General features: G+C 39.9%; 1 pseudogene; it reads left to right on the top strand.

Annotated features, from left to right (window-relative positions):
* Window positions 1-263: 263 nt before the first annotated feature.
* LOC149250844 (putative RNA-dependent RNA polymerase 1) lies at window positions 264-16,779 on the top strand (annotated as a pseudogene).
* The last annotated feature ends 3,304 nt before the right edge of the window (window positions 16,780-20,083 follow it).

The following is a 20,083-nucleotide window of genomic DNA, read 5'->3' as shown; positions in this document are numbered from 1 at the left end:
TGTAATTTTGAATACTTAAATTTATTAATTTCAAGATATTAGACGTTAAATTTTATTTTATTTTTAAATAATTTAAAATATTGATTTATTATTTTAAGCTTAAATGATATATCTTGGATTGTGTTTTTACATTATCAAATTTCTTAACCCGTTAAATTAACAAAACCATGATAACTCAAAAACACTTTATTTTTTTAAATCTTACAAATAAAATATTAAAAAATCTTAATTCATCTCTTACTTGAAAGTACATTAATTTAGTCATGAAAAAGTTCAAGAGAGGAAGTCGAGAAAAAAATCGATCACAAGTTGTTGATAATAGAGATCAGAAGAATGAGAAAACGGAGGATATGTCAAAATTTCAGGGCGTCATGAGCGTGACTGTGATTATGGGTGGAGTTGGGAAGGCAACCTTCCAAGGTAAACTAATGTCTGTGACCCCCTACTGTTCATTCTGGTTTCTTTTATAATGTAAATTCGTTAGGTGCGGTTAGCAAAAGAGTTTATATAAAATAAATTATTATTGAAATGTATAAAATTATTTGATGTTTTTGTAAAAATATTTTGTATATTTAGTTTTTACTTTATTTTCATTTGAAATGTGTAAAATTATTTGATGCTTTTGAAAAATATTTTGCATATTTAGTTTTTACATTATTTTCAAATCTGGAGAACCATTTGGCTGATAGAATGTTAAGGGTAGATAATTATTCTTACAGTTTGTAGTTAAATTATGAATCTCAGCTTCCACAGTTTGTGGTTAATCTGTGAATCTAAGTTTTCACAAATGGAAGATAGTTGCCATATATTTTATTTTTGGCTGAGAACAAGATCATTATGAGTATGAATAAATAAATATTAATTTTTGTTAAATATTATATGGTTTTTTTTTTTATATATGTATTGTTGATTATTTTCAAAATAATTTATTTTTTTAATTTGAAAATATAAATTAGTTTAGATTTACCAAGTATTGAGAGGAATCAAATTTCTTTGTACTTTAAAAGAGGTTTTTATCTCAAGACAGATTTGATCTCTCTTAATGCTTGGTAGGTCCGGAGTTAAGATGGATCTAAGCTAGTTCTTAAACAATATATATAGGGAATTAAACTATCTCAAAGAGTGTTCAAGCTAGAACTTCACATAGTGATAACATCCCATTGTGAGTAGATTGTTCTTCCATCCAATAAATGATATCGCCTAGATCACTTCTCAACATAATTACAAAAAAAATATATTATTTATGATATAAAATCTTTCCAAAAAGAATTAAGCATAATCATTTCAAAATTTAAAAATATTTTAAAAATTAATAAGAAATGTTAAAATAATAATAATAAATATTTTTTCTTCAAAATTTATATTTCAATTATCGGAGAATATATTTAAAATTTTGTTCACTAATTATTGTTTAAAATAATTTAACATTATTTAAATTGTATTTTTAAATAAAAAAATATTTTAGGAACTTAATTTTCTTTCAAAAATATCTCAAAATGGCGCTCACGAGTTTGACCCAATTTCCCAATTGGCAAAGTACTTAACATCTGAAACTTGATCAAATAAACAATCCCTTGAAAGCTATATATATATATATATATATATATATATTCTAATTTTAAGTTCATGGCCAAACCAGACACTATATTGGTGTATGAGACCCCCTTGTTTGTGGGATAAAGGACTCACCTCTGTTTGAATAGTATGTCTAAAAAGGTATATATATTTTATCCCTATAGTTTTCAACTTATAACTCTTCAGAAAAAACACATGCTCTGAACCCGTAACTCAATCTTAAAAATTTATTTAAAATAAATTAATAATAATAATAATAAACAATTTTATGAAATGTTAATAAAAATAAATGTACTGAAATTACAAATTTTCTCTGTCGGATCTACATAATCTCAAAAATTAAAAAAATTAAAAATTCAAGATTGAAAAACACATTTTAAACCAAATAAAAACAAAATTTCCTTTGTATTTAAAAAAACATAAAATTTTGCGACCATTTCCAAATCCAGGAAAATACCGTTAAATTACTGTTAAATTACATTTTGAACAAGAAATTACAGCAGTCCTTGAGGTCGCTAACAATAAAGCAGTTCGGTTGTAAAGTATACCGCGCTCGTTCCACTCCAGAAGTTCAAGGCACCTCAATCCTGTCAATGCCATTATGAATGACTCCATTTAATCACGCCCGTGAAGATATCTTTGCAGGCCACGTAGTTTAAAAGTGGACATAACATGGAATAAATCTCACCAATCATATCGTCGCGCGTTTTATGTGGGCGAACAAAATGTGGATGGCACGAACATTTCTGAACTATACGTAAACACCGTCCATGATAATGGACAGGGAATCGGGATCCCATTGCAAAGCTTGCAAGACAACTACTAACACTGTGGGAGCTTCTATATAGACACTGCATATATAATTCCCAAACACACCTCATTTCCCTCCAGGTTCAGCAATGTTCGGTGGTCGGACCATACGGATTTCAAGATTGCCCGAAGTATCCAGTAACTGCTCAATAAAGATGTTGCTGCTTCAGTATCTCAAGGAAATCCTCAAAGAAGGCTGCGTTTCTGCGTGCAGGATGGGCAACCCCAAACATTTGCCATTGTGCAGTTTGAGGATGCAAGAATGGCAATGAACATATATGAATTGGCTAAATCTGGCAAGCTTCAATTTTATACTAGACGCATCCTTGAAGTTAATTTCATGAATAAGGACATTGTGTCCCGCCCTAAATGCACGCCCTCTTGTCTTCAAGGAGTGAAGTTGCACATGGGTTACCAAACTTCTTCCAACGAGTTCCATGTATTCGCTGAGTTTGGATTTGATATCAGGACGATTATTCTTTATCTTATTGGACCTTATGACTACAAGCTGGAGCTTTCCTTCACAGATAACTCGGAAATCAATCTGCGGAATGCGGAAATCAATCTGCAGGATGTGAAAGGAAGGACCAAGGCTCTTTTGCTCCAGGTGAGGTTTCTTCTCCTGCATTGGCCCCTGCACTACATATATTTCGCATTATATTACATCAAGAATGTGGGTCGCTAATAAGCACTGAGTCGAACCTTCTAGCCCTTAGTTTTCACATTAATTTCCTAATGATATCTGCTGATGGAACAGTGATTTGCTTTGCTTCTTACCAATTGAGAAGCCCCACCCAGTGAGAATGTCCACGTGCACGCCTTGCTCTGAATTGCCTTAAACAATACCCACTGATGTGATATGCTGATAGAACAGTGGTGACATTGATTTAAGACATCTTTTATGGTTTTAGACCTCCCAATGCAGAATGAAAATGCAAGTCCTTAATAAATAGAGAATTACATATAAGTCTGCTCTAAGCTTCGTCATGTCAGACTTTCAAACAAAAAACATCTACTCAATTGGCTTTAGACTCTGAATCATAAATAATCCATTACAGGGTTGAGTGAAAAGAAGCCATTAGTGACTGACACTTGCACATAGTTTTTTTATTCATTAATGTGGTTACATGATTTTCATTATAAAAATGTTATAGCCAATAGCTCAATGGATATAGTTAATCATTGGTTGCTTGATAAAGATGTAAGAAACAGTAGAATCATCGGCAGTTAACCGTCAACTGCCACATTCCCTTAATGATTTTCCACTAATCCTTGCACCACCCTACATTAAAGATTTTTCAAGGAAGAAAATTCTCAAAGACTAATTCATAACCCAATCCTTATGTTGTCAATTATTGGGTCTGATTCGGCAGAATCTGGTAACTATGGATGGCAGACACTCTTACAGAGTTGATTGATCTCTTTTGCGTGATGCTTAATAAATCACAATGAAATATGATGCTGGGATTCTTTCATATATCAATTTGGACAAATTTATGACCTTATAGGCTAACTTGAACTCCTCAAAATGATCTTATCCTTTATGTAACTGCCTATGAGGGTCCGATATTGATGTTCCTATTCTCCTGATTCAGCTCTTGGTCTTTTTACTGTTGTTCAGTTTGGTCCAACCGAGTGCCAGAACTTAGTAGTTTCAAGTCTTGAGTTACATATGAATTCATTGATTTCTGCTAGTATCCCCTATCCGAACACTACATTTCTTTGTCTCACCTGCACCTGATTTGTGTAATCTTTCTAAATACAAGATTCTTCTAGCAAAGATTTCTGAAATCTCTCAGAAGTTCGGAACACAAGATTCTTCTAGCAGTAATGGCTGATCTGATTTAGAATAAGGGATAGAAGCACCTATCTTTATACATTATGGAAGATCGAGTCCAAAATTGATCAAATATTTTTTCGCTTGAGATAATCAAACTATTTGAAAAATACAACAAGAAGTTGCTGCACTTTGCAGAAAAGTGAATTGGAAGTGATGCAGCCATCAACGTCTGGCCATGTAGAAACAGAACTGAAAGGAGAAAATATAATTAGCTTAAATCGCATAAAGTCAATTACCTCAAGGGTCATTAGATGCTGGGAAAATATACTTAAGAGCGGTATGTTTATATGGGTCAAGTTGATTGAGAATCAGTAAAGCATGCACGAGAAAAGAGACAAATATTTAGTTTAGGAAAAATGAACTAATATTGGCCTACTATAGCATTGTTTATTTGTATACAACTCTTTACTATAACATTGTATATTTGTATAAAACATAGAATGCCTAATATCTTATGTGCTTCATATATTTTATATTGATCCATTGAAAGCTTGGAGTTCAACACACTGATTTTTTCTTGAGTAGAGATTCATCCTATTAATTCTAGGATGGAAATGGAAAACTTAGATTAAAACCAGGGGCATTTCTTTGAAATGTCTATAGCATTTTATCTTTTAAATTAGAACAAAGAAGAGTTTGAATCTTTCCAAGTGATTAAAGGATCAATGAATTGAATGCTTATCATGATTTCATTTGACAGATGCAGAGTGCTCCAAAGATTTATCAGAAACAGGTATTACCTTTGGGTTCAAATTATAGTGATGCCGAAAGTGATTTGGAAAAGGATGACCCCGATTTTCAGTGGATTCGAACCACAGATTTTACAGTACTTTCCCATATAGGACAATCGTCATGGATATGTTTGGAGTTGGATAATGATACAATCATTTCTCAAATCTGTGAGAATTTTGCACATTACAATAAAATTGAAGAAAAACTCGTTTTGAAATATGGCATTTCATATTCTGCCAGCTTGAATTTGGTGCCGATTATTAGTCCTCCTGATGGTATTCAGTTGCCTTATGAAATTATGTTCAAAATCAATTCACTTGTTCAATTTGGTTTCTTAAGTGGGCCTTCCCTTCACAAGGAGTTTTTCAGTTTGCTGCAACCGGCTACTAAAAGACCACTTGCTCATATACATTTGGCTTTGTCAGATCTTAGCTGTTTGAGGAATACTTGTTATGAACCAACACAATGGCTTCGTAAACAATTTGATCATATCACGAGATCAAATAGATGCCCAAATTCTGCCGCCATTTCTGCCCAAATAGATAGTAGCCTGATGTATGTCAACAGAGTACAAGTAACCCCTTTGAAAGTATACTTCTTTGGACCTGAAGTCAATATTTCAAACCGTGTGACACGGCATTATGCAGAGTATATCAATGACTTTCTTCGTGTTTCCTTCGTTGATGAGAACCTGGGCAGACTCCTTTCAAATGATTTGTCTCTAAGAATGGATAACAGAGGTTCCCAGAAGCGGACAAAACTATACAGACGGATTCTTCGGATCATAAGAGATGGCATTGCGATAGGCAATAAAAGGTTTGAATTTTTGGCTTTCTCATCAAGCCAACTGCGAGAAAATTCTGTATGGATGTTTGCTTCAAACGGCATTGTTAATGTAGATAATATCCGTCAATGGATGGGTAATTTTTCTTCTATCAGAAATGTTGCAAAATGTGCAGCAAGAATGGGGCAATCCTTTAGTTCTTCCATAGAAACTCTGCACATACATGGTGATGAAATTAGAATCATTCCAGATATCCAAGTCCGTAATGGTAACAGAACATATAATTTTTCAGATGGAATAGGGAAACTGTCCCAGCCCTTGGCAGAGCTTGTGGCTTTGAAGTGTGGATGTGAAAAGAATAGCAAGCGAATACCATCTGCTTTTCAAATAAGGTACGGTGGTTACAAAGGTGTTGTAGCAGTTGACCCGACATCAGTTGACAAGCTCTCTCTCGGCTAAGTATGTGGAAGCATCATTCGAATAATACTAATCTCGAAGTTCTTTCTTGGACAAGATTTCGTCCTTGTTTCTTGAATCGTCAAATCATTGCACTATTATCTACATTAGGAGTTGAAGATCGGAGCTTTGAAACTCTACAGCAGCAGGCAATTACACATCTAGATGAACTCTTAACTAATCGGGAGATGGCTCTTGAAGTCCTACAAATTATGTTTTCCGGTGACAGTCACAAGGCTGTTATAGATATGCTTTCCTGTGGCTATTCCCCAGACTCTGAACCTTATCTTTCAATGATCCTACAATCATTTCGATTATGCAAACTACTGGAATTAAGAAGAAAGGCACGAATATTTGTGCCGAAGGGAAGATGCTTGATGGGATGCCTTGATGAAACCCGAACATTAAAATATGGTGAAGTATTTGTTCAAGTTTCTCATGCACCAGGAGATAAGCAATACCATGATGCTGGACTTTCTCAATTTGGGCAAAATGGGCTTGATCAGTTGACTTCCGTAATTCAAGGAAAAGTGGTTGTTGCCAAAAACCCATGTCTTCATCCAGGTGATATAAGAATCTTGAGAGCTGTTAATATACATGGACTCCAGCATATGGTTGATTGCTTAGTTTTCCCACAACAAGGCAAAAGGTAAGGACAAAAGATGCCTGATGTTTTGCTTCATTCTCAATCTTTAGCTTTCCACTTAACCTTAAAGTTTTTTGGCTGTGGGCATTCTTCTGTGGTTCCTGCAGCAATACATCTGTTGCCTCCAAACCTGCTAGGAGCATCATTGTATATATTGTATGGCATCTCGCAGAAACCAAATTTCCTGCATGGCCCTACTTCTGTAATATTATATCTGAGTTTGAAGAGAAAAGACATGAAAAATGAAGGTCTATAAAACTAGGTTGACAAGTTAGTGTTTCTAAATAACTAATCTAGATCTACTCTGGGACTAGCCAAGAATGTATTTTTTTACTCTTTATTTCCACATTCCATTCTGTTTCTGTTTATTTCCTTGGTTTTACCGAAAACCCACTTTTACAACTGTCAACAGATGTGAAACCTACTGTGCGGATCACCCCTTGTTTTTACGAACTGATCAAGGGTGTCTATGTTGTAATATGACTCTATATCACGTCAAGAATTTGGATTGAAACTCTAGTATATCAGGCCTCTTTCTACTCATGTTTTCTAGGTATGTGGTTTCACAGAACCTTTGTCTGTATCATGGACTCACATCTGCCTCAAACAATAGCTCTCTACACGAGGAAGTGCACGATAGAGATTGGCTACAATTTGATTAATAAAATACACAGATGTCCATCCTTTGAAATGAAATAATCAATTTTCTTTGTGACATGCCTGGCAAAAGTTAAAACCTCTCTTGTCCAGCAAACAAAAGGCTTTTAAAATACCTTTTAATACCCACTGATCAGACTATTTGATCAAACATTAATTTAGAAGTAACTTTGTACAGATACCCATCCACACTGATTTTCTCTGAAGTAGAGATTTATCCTATGAATTCTATGATGGAAATAGAAGGATTAAGACCAGAGGCATTTTGAAATGTCTATAATATTTTATCTTTTAAATTAAGAACAAACAAGAGTTTGAATCTTTCCAAGTGCTTGAGGGATCAACGAATTAAAGGATTGGCTTATTAGGATTGCATACGACAGATGCAGAGTGTTCCAAGGATTTATCAGAAAAAGGAGGTACCTTTGGGCTGAAATTATGGTGATGGCGAAAGTAATTTGGAAACGGATGACCCTGATTTTCAATGGATTCAAACCACATATTTTACAAGATTTTCCAGCATAGGACAATCGTCATGGATATGTTTGGAGCTGGATAATGGTACAATCATTTCTCAAATCTGTAAGAATTTTGTACATTAAAATGAAATTGAAGGAAACTCTTTTTGAAATATGGCATTTCATATTCTTCCAGCTTGAATAGAAAAAACATGAAAAGTGAGTATCTATAGAACTAGGTTGACAAGTTAGTGTTTCTAAATAAATAATCTAGATTTACCCTGGGACTAGCCAAACATGTCTTATTTTTTACTCTTTATTTCCACACTTCATTCTGCATCTGTTTATTTTTTGGTTTTGCCGAAAATCCATTTTTACAACTCTCACCAGATGTGAAACCTACTGTGCGGATTACCTCTTGTTTTTATGAACTGACCAAGTGTGACTATGTTGTAACTTGTAATATAAGTCTATATCTCATCATGATTTTGGATTGAAACTCTAGTATATCTGGCCTCTTTCCTTTCAAGTTTTCTAGGTATGTGGTTTCACAGAACCTTTGTTAGTATCCTGGACTCACATCTGCCTCAAACAATAGGTCTCTCCACAAGGAAGTTCACGATAAAGATAGGCTTCAATGTGATGAATGAAATGCACAGCTGTCCATCCTTTGCCAAGAATTAATCAGTTTGCTTTGTGACATGCTTGGCCAAACCTCTTTTGTCCATGATCCGGATTTAAACCGGAACGCAACAAATTACAGAGATAACTATATATACAAAGATGCAGCGGAAATAATACTTCATTTCATTAATGGAAAATATTGAAATATGCTTACAACCAGAAATGGAAATAAACCAGCTAGGGCGACGGTAGTTTATCTCTGAGAAGAGATGTGATGGCTACATGTCTCTGAACTGTTTTACAATGAGGCTCGAAGGCCTATTTATTGTTGAGAAACAGTGGAAAAACCCTTAACATTCCAAAACCTAACCCTAGAAGATGAAACGCCAAACTATGGGGCCCCGTTTGGGGTAAGTTGGTACATCAACTTCCCGGGGTCGTAACTTTGGCATACGATCTCCGTTTGACGCATACAATAGCTCGTTAGAAAGATCTATCCGAGCACTATCATTGTTGGAACGGACAACATTGGTCTATTCCATGACCCATGTTGCCCCCGGATTCCCCAAAAAAACGTCGTTTAGGGCTTCAAAACGGCTCCGGAAGTTCAGGACCCGAAAAACTGCTAAAAATAGTAAGTTGTGCTACAATTAAGGAAACTGAAAATGCTGAGAAGAACAATGGTGGGGGTCCAGGTGGACTTGGTAGGTGGCCACCAATATCCACCTAGATCATTCCTCCCCCCTTAAGAAGCAATGGTCCCCATTGCGTTGAGTTCCTCCATGAGATGAGGAAACTTTTGCTGAACTTGTTCCCTGGTGAGCCACTTGCCCTGCTGAAGGAGTTGGCCTGCTTTGACAACTCGATACAGTTGGATATTCTGTTGGCAAGTGTTCTTGATCTGCGTGTCCATGATCCGATCAGTTGCAGCTTGTTCCATGCAATCTGCATTTAATTCTGTGGGTTTGAGCTGTTCTGCAATGTCGGATGTGTCTAGCAATGGTGGAAAGTATGGCCGAAGGCGGTCCACATTGAACACTGGGTGCAGGACAAGGAATGGGGGAATGCCGAGCTCAAAGGCATTGTCTCCCATAGCCTTAGTAATGGTGTAAGGACCATATCGGAGTGGTCTCAATTTCCGATAGGCTCCAGTAAGGCGTTCCTTTTGCAAATGAAACCAGACTTTGTCACCCACCTGAAACTTGTGTGGCACCCGATGTTGATCATGTCGCTGCTTGTACTTGGCATTTGATTTCTCAAGAATGTCATGGACCTGCTGGCGAATGTGTTGGATGCGCTCAATGAAGCTGGTGGCCTTATCTGTTTCGGACTGGACATGAGCTGAATTTATGTGAGTAGCTGCAAGTGGCATGGCCACATCAATGGGGCATAGTGGCTGGAATCCCAAACCCACCTGAAAAGGGCTATGGCCAGTGGAGCTGTGAAAAGCTCGGTTGTAGCTGTGCTGAACATAGGGGAGGCTCTCGTCCCATGTGCGTGGATGCTTTGAGTTATACATGCGCAGAATGTGCACAATCATCCTATTGACAACCTCTGTCTGGCCATCAGTTTGAGGATGGAAGGCTGTGGACTTCGTGAGTTTCGTGTCCAGCATTGACCAGAGACTGGACCAAAATGTGCTGAGAAACCGACTGTCCCGATCTGAGATGATAGACTGTGGGATCCCAAAGTGCACCCACACTCGTTCAAAGAAGAGTTTAGCAGTGGCTTCTGCTGTGATATTCTTCTTGCAGGCCACCATAATGGCCATCTTCGAGAACCTGTCGACGACCACAAAAACACAGTCATTTCCATGCTTGGTGGAAGGAAGGCCTGACATGTAATCCATGGAGATGGATTCCCAAGGTCGACTTGGGGTAGGCAACGGGGTATAGAGGCCGTGCTTCTTAATGGTCGGTTTGGCAATGGCACAGGCAGTACATGATCTGATGTACTTTCCAACATCCTGTCGAAGATTCGGCCAATAGAAATAATTTTGCAGAACTGCCACTGTTTTCTCGACCCCGAAATGCCCAGCAGCCCAACTGTAGTGGGCTTCCCAAATCATCTTGGCACGCTCGCTTGAAGGACACAAAGGTGACCGAGGTGGCATAATAGGGCATCCTGAAGGTGAAAATCTGGAACATGCCGACCCTCCAAGAGTGTCAGGTATGTGTGGCCGAATTCTGGGTCGCTTTTGTAGAGAAGTGGCCAATCAGAAGTCTCGTGCCCACAAGAGTTGAGCACGGTGGTTAACGCCATGATCGGTGGTCGACTGAGGCAATCTGCAACATTATTGGTGCTGCCCTTCTTATACTTGATATTCAAGTGGAACTGTTGCAAGTATGTAGACCACTTTTGATGGCGATCATTCTGCAATTTCCCTTGGGTCTGTATGAACTGCAGGGGTCGGTGGTCTGTGTGGATGACCGTTTCCTTCCCCAAAATGTAATGCTTCCATTGTCGACAGGACGCCTGTACAATGGAATACATCTCTTTATCATAAGTGGGGTACTTCCGGACTGTGTCTGAAAGTGTTTCACTGTGATATGCCACTGGATGTCCATGTTGAGTAAGGACTGCCCCAATAGCATAGTCAGAGGCATCTGTCTCAACCTCAAATGGTTGTTGTAAATCTGGTAACGCGAGCACTGGTGCCGTGCAGAGGCGATCCTTCAACTCCATGAATGCCTTCTGTTGAGATTCAGACCAAAAGAATTTTGCTTTCGCCCCTCCTTTGGTGACTCGACTCAAGGGCCAAGAAATATGAGAAAACCCCAACACAAATCTGCGGTAGAAGTTGGCAAGACCTAGAAAGCTGCGGAGCTCTGTTAGAGTGGTTGGAGAGGGCCAACCCGAATGACTTGGATCTTGGCTGGATCGACATGCACCCCCTGTTCATCAATGATGTATCCCAGATACTGAACCTGGGTCATGCCAAAAGTGCATTTCCCCAAATTGGCACATAGCTTGTGTTGCCGCAGTGTTTGGAGAACCTGTTGGATGTGGTGGAGGTGCTCTTCCCAACTCTGGCTGAAGATCAGAATGTCATCCAAGTATTCTACTACAAAGGAGTTGGTGAATGGCCGCAAGATGTCATCCATTAGCCTCATGAAGGTTGCAGGAGCATTCGTCAATCCGAAAAGCATAACCAACCATTCGAAGAGGCCCTCCTTGGATTTGAAGGCAGTCTTCCACACATTAGAGGGTTCGATTGGTACCTGGTGATATCCTGACTTCAGATCGATCTTGCTGAAATATTTCGCCCCCTTTAGTTGGTCTAGGAGGTCATCAATCCGCGGGATCGGGTACCTATTACGGACAGTGATCTTGTTCAGCGCCCGATAGTCAATACAGAGTCTCCACGTCCCATCCTTCTTCTGTACCAACACGATCGGGCTCCCACAGGGTGATGAACTCGGACGAATGTGACCTTTCGCAGGAGCTCCTGAATCTGCCTCTTGATTTCATCGTTCTCCAGAACGGAGCACCGATAAATTGGTCCATTGGGTAGCGGCGCACCTGGGGTCAGATCGATGGAGTGCTTGACTTGACAGTGCAGAGGAACCCCTGCCGGGGAGGTGAAGATGTCCTCGTACTCCTCCACAACCTTGTCCATCTGTAGTTGTCGTGCAGAGGGACCCCGTCTGGAGGCCGCGGCCACTGTCTTCTTCTTTCCTTGAGAGCGTATCATCAGGAAAACAAATTTCCTGGTTTTGGAAATGATCTTACTGCATTGTTTTGCAGTAATCAAAGAGATGGCGGTAGGTGGTGCTACCTCTGGTATCCTGTACAACTTATTTTCCAATGTAATAATAACAGCACGGGGCCTTGATTCATACACAACATGTCGCTTCCACAAGTATGGTTGTCCTAGTAATACATCACAAACTTCAAGGGGAGCAATGTCACACAATACCTCATCCGTGAAGGGCTTGATGTTGTATGGAAGGCGACACTGTTGGCTCACGCGAAGATCTCGTCCTTGGTGAAGCCACCTAATGGTGTATGGTTGTGGATGTGCTGTGGTCGGTAAGCCCAACCGCTTCACGACCTCTGTCGAAATGAGGTTCTTTTGACTCCCGCTATCAACAATGAACTGTATTGGGGAGCCCTTTATCCACATCTGGGAGTGGAAGAGACACTCCTCCTCCTCTGGATCTTCGGGTTCATTTTTCTGGATCTTTGCGGTCGCAACAGTGGCGCTGGGATCCGCATCAATGATCTGCTTCCCTTTTTCATTCCCCTTATCGGGTTCTGACTCAGAGTCGGAACATGCATCTGATTCTGAAACCTTTAGCTCAGCCACCAGTGACTGCTTGGCCCGACACTCACTTGTGTTGTGAGTGGAGCTCTTATAGAACTCGCACCATTTTCCAGTGTCCTTTCTCGGCTTCGCGGCGCTGTTCTTTGCTTGCAGCTTCGGCTGGTTGTCTTGGGCTGTCCCGCCTTGGCTTTGTCCTTTGTTCTGTGGTTTAGGGGCACCTTTCCCTGCTTTTTGATTCGCAGATCCAAAGTATCGCTTCTTTTGTTTAAACTTCTACTCGACCTTGACGGCATATCGGTATGCTGCGCCGAGCGAGGAGATGTTTAGGAATTGTATTTCTTCCTGGATGTACTTGTGCAGGCAGCCACGGTATTTGAGTATCAAATGTTGCTCTGAATCCTTGATACCCAACTTTGTGCGAAGGGTATGGAAAAGATTGGTGAACTCCGGCACGTCTTGGTCCCTTCCTTGCCGCAGCGTGGTCCACTTTATGTATTCATCCTCATAGCTTCCAACAGGGTAGTACTGCTCCTTGATGGCATCCGGAACGAATCCCAGGTGGGTGCGGCTGAAAATAGTGAGCCAGTGCTTTCATCCTTCTGCTCGCAGTAGGTTTCCCACCAGTCCTTGACATGGGGGGCTGCTTTGAGAAGAGCAAAAACAATTTTTTCCCGACTCGAAAATTCATGAACAGAAAAATAACCCTCTACAGATTTAACCATTTATCTACGGCATCTGCGTCTATCTGACCCTCGAATATGGGGATTTCAAAATTAACTTGTACCTTAAAGGGTGTGGCGTTTCCAGAGTAGCCGCTGGAAGCCGATGCGTTGCTTCTGGGTAGCCGCTGAAGGATCTGGGAAAAGTTGTCCATCATTGCGTTCCATTGTTGCTCGAGGGCTTCTTCGAGCAAGATTTTGATGGGATCTCCTGCCCCCTCGTCTTTCTTCTCATCCACCATGGGAGCCGTCGGGATTTGCGAGGCTGGTCTTGCAAAGGTTCAACCAGTTCAAGCCCTAACTCCTTATATCCGACCTTGTTGGGGACATGCAAAGAAAAACAGAGAAAAAGCAGACCGCACTGATACCACTGATCCGGATTTAAACAGGAACGCAACAAATTACAGAGATAACCAGATACACAAAGATGCAGCGGAAATAATACTTCATTTCATTAATGGAAAATACTGAAATATGCTTACAACCAGAAATGGAAATAAACCAGCTAGGGCGATGGTAGCTTATCTCTGAGAAGAGATGTGATGGCTACATGCCTCTGAACTGTCTTACAATGAGGCTCGAAGGCCTATTTATTGTTGAGAAACAGTGGAAAAACCCTTAACATTCCAAAACCTAACCCTAGAAGATGAAACGCCAAACTATGGGGCCCGTTTGGGGTAAGTTGGTACATCAACTTCCCGGGGTCGTAACTTTGGCATACGATCTCCGTTTGACGCATACAATAGCTCGTTAGAAAGATCTATCCGAGCACTATCATTGTTGGAACGGGCAACATTGGTCCATTCCATGACACATGTTGCCCCTGGATTCCCCAAAAAAACGTCGTTTAGGGCCTCAAAACGGCTCCGGAAGTTCAGGACCGGAAAAACTGCTAAAAATAGTAAGTTGTGCTACAATTAAGGACACTGAAAATGCTGAGAAGAACAATGGTGGGGGTCCAATGGACTTGGCAGGTGGCCACCAATATCCACCTGGATCAGTCCAGCAAACAAAAAGCTTTTAAGCCTTATAAATTCTCTCTTTGTTCCCATTATAAGGTGGTATGAAAAGTCAAAACTTTGGTGTATGTAACTCATCACTGGTTCTGGCCCGCGTGACACATATTCTCAGCGTTTAAGTTCACCGTCATACTTAGGGGAACAAGGTTTGAAGTATGATGCAAAATTTATTGCTTTTCCAATGCGTAACATCATTTCCCAGATGTTTGAAGGAACATCGACTAATATATATTGAAAGCCTATGCAGGGATATAAAATTTATTAGTTTTTGGAATATCGTTAAAAAGTTGTAATTTTGAAAATGCAGGCCCCACCCGGATGAGTGCTCTGGTAGTGATTTGGATGGTGACGTTTATTTCGTAAGTTGGGATGAGTCACTCGTTCCACCCCAACAGGACTCACCAATGCAACATGTTTCTGAGCCACTGAAAGTATTGGATCATAATGTGACGATTAAGGAATAGCTGATACGTGGGTATATTCAATTTGACGATTAAGGAATAGCTGATACGTGGGTATATGCAATTTGTATTTTGTTGGTGGAAGGCGAAAATAATTCTAAAATTTTTACATGGATGTACCTGCATGTTGGACATGTTAATAGTAAAAGTGGACATGTTAATAGTAAAAGTGCTTTAACCATAGGGACTTTATTAACGGGACTTGATCAATGGAAGTAACTCTCGAAATTATAGACATACAATCTAATCAAAAGATGTTTATCATTATTTTACTAAAATTTGGGATGCTTTAGGCACTTATCGCTGATATATTACTAATCCCATTGACCACATCTCATTTAAACATATGAATCCTGGTACATTGTTTGGTTTAATGTTTTGTACGGTTAAGAGGAGAATATTACCGCACTTATCTGGAAAAATGAATGGTTCACATAGTTGTTTCTCTGTGATTATGATTTTTTCTTTATTTGCGATCATATTAATTAAACCAATGATTATATGAAAAGAGATTGTGGGCCTTCTTTTGTTTGGTTTGTTTAAAACTTAAACACGAGATCTGATCCGTGCATTATCTTATATGATTTTGTTTTATGGTGCAGGAGATTCAAGAGTATTTTGTGAATTATATGGTGAATGACAGCTTGGGAATTATAGCCAATTCTCATTCTGCATTTGCTGACAAAGAGCCGCGTATGGCTCGGAGTGCAAGTTGTCTACAATTAGCTAAGCTATTTTCAAAAGCAGTTGATTTTGCAAAAACTGGTATTCCTGCGCAGGTTCCTGCCCATTTACACCCAAAAGAGTATCCTGATTTCATGGAGAAAGAGGATAAGCCAACATATGAATCAAAACGTGTGCTTGGTAGACTTTACAGGTCTGTGAAAGACTTAGCATCAGAGACTCTTTGTATAAGCTCATTTACAGAGGAAGATGCTCAAAAGGCATATGATAATGATTTGGAGGTGGAGGGATTTAAAATCTACCTAAGTGAAGCCCTGGTGCACAAAAATTGGTATGACTGTAAGTTGGCATCATTGATGGATTATTATGGGGTCAAAACTGAAGCAGAAATTACCAGTGGAAACATCATAACTTTGCCAATAGTTCATGGTAAATGGAAGCATGGAGATCTAAAGGAAACCATCAGGTATGCGGTAAGGTCTCTCAGAAATGAAACGAGGGGGTGGTTTGAAAACGGCTGTGATGATTACCAGAACACTGTAACCAGCTCCGCTGACAAGCAAAGTGCTAGGGCACCAGCTTGGTATCATGTAACATATCACCCGGATTATTGGGGCCGTGCAAATTTAAAAGGATATGGTACTAGCGATCCCCATTTTATAAGTTTCCCGTGGGTTGTATATGACAAACTACTTAGCATCAAACGCAAGAAGCTTCCTCGTGTTATTAACACAAAATAAGAGGCTTCAGTTAGTACATTATGCCATTGATACCTATTTAATCATGTGAGCAAGTTGATCATGTTGTTTCAAGTAGCATGAGTGCTCATAAGAAAGGCTTTCTATTGGAAACAGGTTCGTCAGAGTGAACTCAAGAATAGACCTCAAAGGCATGGAGCCCTCGGTAGTCATCTCTGTTCAGCTCGAGCCTCGAGGATCATAAAACTTCACCTGTAAAATGCAATGTTTCACCGTGAGATGTGAGGTGGCTGGTGTCTGAGACAGCTAATGTGCTTACTTGTGTTTACGTTTCAGGGTTTAAATTCTGTTTCACTATATTACTGACAGAGATAATGAATTATTTTTCTAGGCGACGAGCAAATTATGCATGGCTGGTTTCATTGGCAAAAGGTGCCATGCTCTGCCATAATTCCTCTACGTAAGAGTATAAACTTAATTAATGCTTGAATATAATTAACAGTGATCTGTATACTTCCGAGCAGAGATCAATAGGATAGGATTGTAAATGGTAAAACCATTTTTGTCAAATAGCTTTAAGTGAAAAGAGGACCGTGACACCAGACGAACAACTCAAAATGGAGGATTCAATGCTGGATACCAATTAAAACTAAACGTAAAAAATGCATTTAATCTCTCGGCTTTCACTTTGAAAAATGAATTAACCCTCCGTTGCTGGCCTTTAATAGTTTTCCATTCAATTTAATGCTTATATCATGGTAAATGATACAAAATCCAGATAGATTTTCTAGTTGTGTTCCTCTTAATTAGAGTTATTGCTCAAGCCAATATGTCCTAGAAACAGAGAGAGTGATTTTCACGTTTTGAATGGGCAGGCCCCACAAGTAATAGGACTTATAATAGAGCGATCAATTTAATCTCTTTGCTTTCACTTTGAATTCATCTATGTTGAGACCATCTAGTAGTTTTTCATTCAACTTGATGTTTATATCACAATCTAATGATACAAAATCCAACTAGATTTTCCAGTTATTACCCGAGGTAGTATGATAGAGACACTGTTAGTTTTAGGTATGTTCTATGCTTAGAGCACTTTATTTCAATTTTCACAGTTAGCTCAATATCTTTTCCATATTAGCAAACACATTAGCATTAAAGTAAACTGCAGATAGAACATAAACATAAATCGCAGAAGACAAGCCAAGACAAGATGACACAAGATGTGTCGCTATCCAGGGACAAACCCCAATGTGGGGAAACCCTTGATCAATTCTTCTTATATGTTCTTCAATAGTTCAACAGAGAGAGATAGTACGTTTACAACAGAAGTCAACACTTTGACTTATTTAGATAAGAACAAAGATCATCTCTACAAAGATTATACATGAGATTAGTTGAAGACATGTTGCTTCAACTAATTCTCCAAGGTGACTCCTTCACCTATCGTTGTGTTGCATTTCGTCATCAGCACCTCACCGCGCTGCACCCATCATTGCTATGCTGCATCTCGTCATGCTTCATTAATCATGATTGTACCCATCACTATACTGCATTATGTGCCATTGCTGCACCATGTTGTTATACTGACCTATGTGTTGGCTACATCTTGCTTGCTTGTTGTCCTTTGCATGTTTGTTGTTGCATGCTAGCTGTCCCTTGCATGCTAGCTATAACATTGCATGCTTGGTGTATTTGATGATAAGTACCATACAACTGTCCCAATGTTAGTTAGTTGTCGCTTGCATGCTGCTTTCCTTCGAAGATAGATGCTCTGGCTGTTTTGGTAGTTTCGACAATTTCCGTTGTTCCCAATAGTTCTGGAAGTTCTAGCAATTCTGGTTATTCTCGACAGTTACGATAGTTCCGACAGCTTCGACAGTTCCGGCTTCTGCCCTTTGCATTAGCTTTCTCGGCTGTTCTGGCAATTCCGCTATTCCCTATAGTTCCGGCTGTTCCCGACAGTTCCAGCAATCCCAACAATTCCGGCAGTTCCCTGCAATTCCGGCAATTATGACAATTCCGGCTATTGTTCCCGATAGTTCTGGTGTCTGCCCTCTGCCTCAACTTTCCCGGTTTTTCTGGTAGTTCCGGCTATTCCTGGCAGTTCGGCTATTCCTGGAAGTTTCGATAGTTCCAGCAATTCCAGCTATTCCCGGCAGTTCCAACAATTCCTAGCAATTCCAGCAGCTCTGGCAATTCTGGCTATTCCCGAAAGTTTCGGCAGTTTTGGCTTTTCCCGGAAGTTTCGACAGTTTCGGAAATTCTGACTATTCCCGGCAGTTCCAGCAGTTCTCGGCAGTTCTGGTGGTTCCGACTGTTCCCGGCAATTAGGCGGTTGTGGCTGTTCCGGCAGTTTCGGCTTCTACCCTCTAGATTAGGCAGCGTTATCCCTTAGAATCTATCCTCTTAATAAAACCCAAAGACAAGTAGAGAGGAAGAGATCCCAAGTGTGTTGAAAATGACTTGAAGGCCACCTCTATTTATACTAAAACATTGAGCACAAGTGGGGTTTATTTGGTTGCTGGCCTACCTTGACGCAATGTCCCATAACACAAATAAATTCATATCTCCATGAATACTTATCGGAATCGGATGATCTTTGGATCAATCCTACACCTCTCGATGAGAGGGATCCAAGAAAAATATCAGCTTCCATTAATAAGATGACCCACATGGAGTTTGGCCCTCGTTGCCAATTTTAACACTCCCTCTCAACTATGGAGAACACCATCCGCTGATCCATATGTCCGACTATACTATCTCTGCCATCAGTGCCCTGCACTGCTCTGCTCTACTGAACCATGAAGAAGAAGAATTGATTGAGAATGTCTCATACCATTCTCTATTGACCCGAAGTCAGTTTCATCTGAAGAGAGTGTCACATCACTCTCACTGGCCCGAAGTCAGTTTTATTGATCCCAGATCAATATCACAAGAGAGTGTCTCAAACCACTCATACTGATCCCAGATCAGTTTCATTGATCCTAGATCAATGGAGGTCATCCTAGCATAGGGAGTACGGTAGATACATCGATGCGTCCATCAATAGTACTACTATGGTCCCTAACCCCATTTCCCTACTCATTGATCAGATGAGCGGTACTTCCCATGAGTCCCAGACTGCATGGGTAGGATGCCTCGACAGGAGAACTAATTATCCTATCCACAGGAGAACGAATCATCCTGCCCCATAGTCGCCACAGGAGAACTAATTATCCTGACCCACAGGAGAACTAATCATCCTGTTTCACAGTTTCCATGGGAGAACTAATCATCCTGGCCCACAGGAGAACTAATCATCCTGTTCCACGGTTGCCATGGGAGAACTAACCATCCCAGCCCACAGGAGAACTAATCATCCTGTTCCATAGTTTCCACGGGAGAACTAATCATCGCGACCCAGAGGAGAACTAATCATCTTGTTCCACAGTTTCCACGGGATAACTAATCATCTCCGGTCCACAGGAGAAATAATCATCTTGTTTCATAGTTGCCATGGGAGAACTAATCGTCTCGGCCCACACGAGAACTTATCATGTTGTTCCACGGTTGCCATGGGGTATCACAGGGGAAGGTTGAACTTATCCTCATGTACATAGAGCCACCAGGGAGGGTGAGTCGCCTTGTGGTCGTATGTTGCTCCAGTAAGTACC

The sequence above is a fragment of the Pinus tabuliformis genome, chromosome 7, assembly GCF_031772625.1.
Source record: "Pinus tabuliformis cultivar Carrire ecotype Pingquan chromosome 7, CPIR1, whole genome shotgun sequence".
Classification (NCBI taxonomy): domain Eukaryota; kingdom Viridiplantae; phylum Streptophyta; class Pinopsida; order Pinales; family Pinaceae; genus Pinus; species Pinus tabuliformis.
This window is presented reverse-complemented; position numbering and strand designations above follow the sequence as displayed.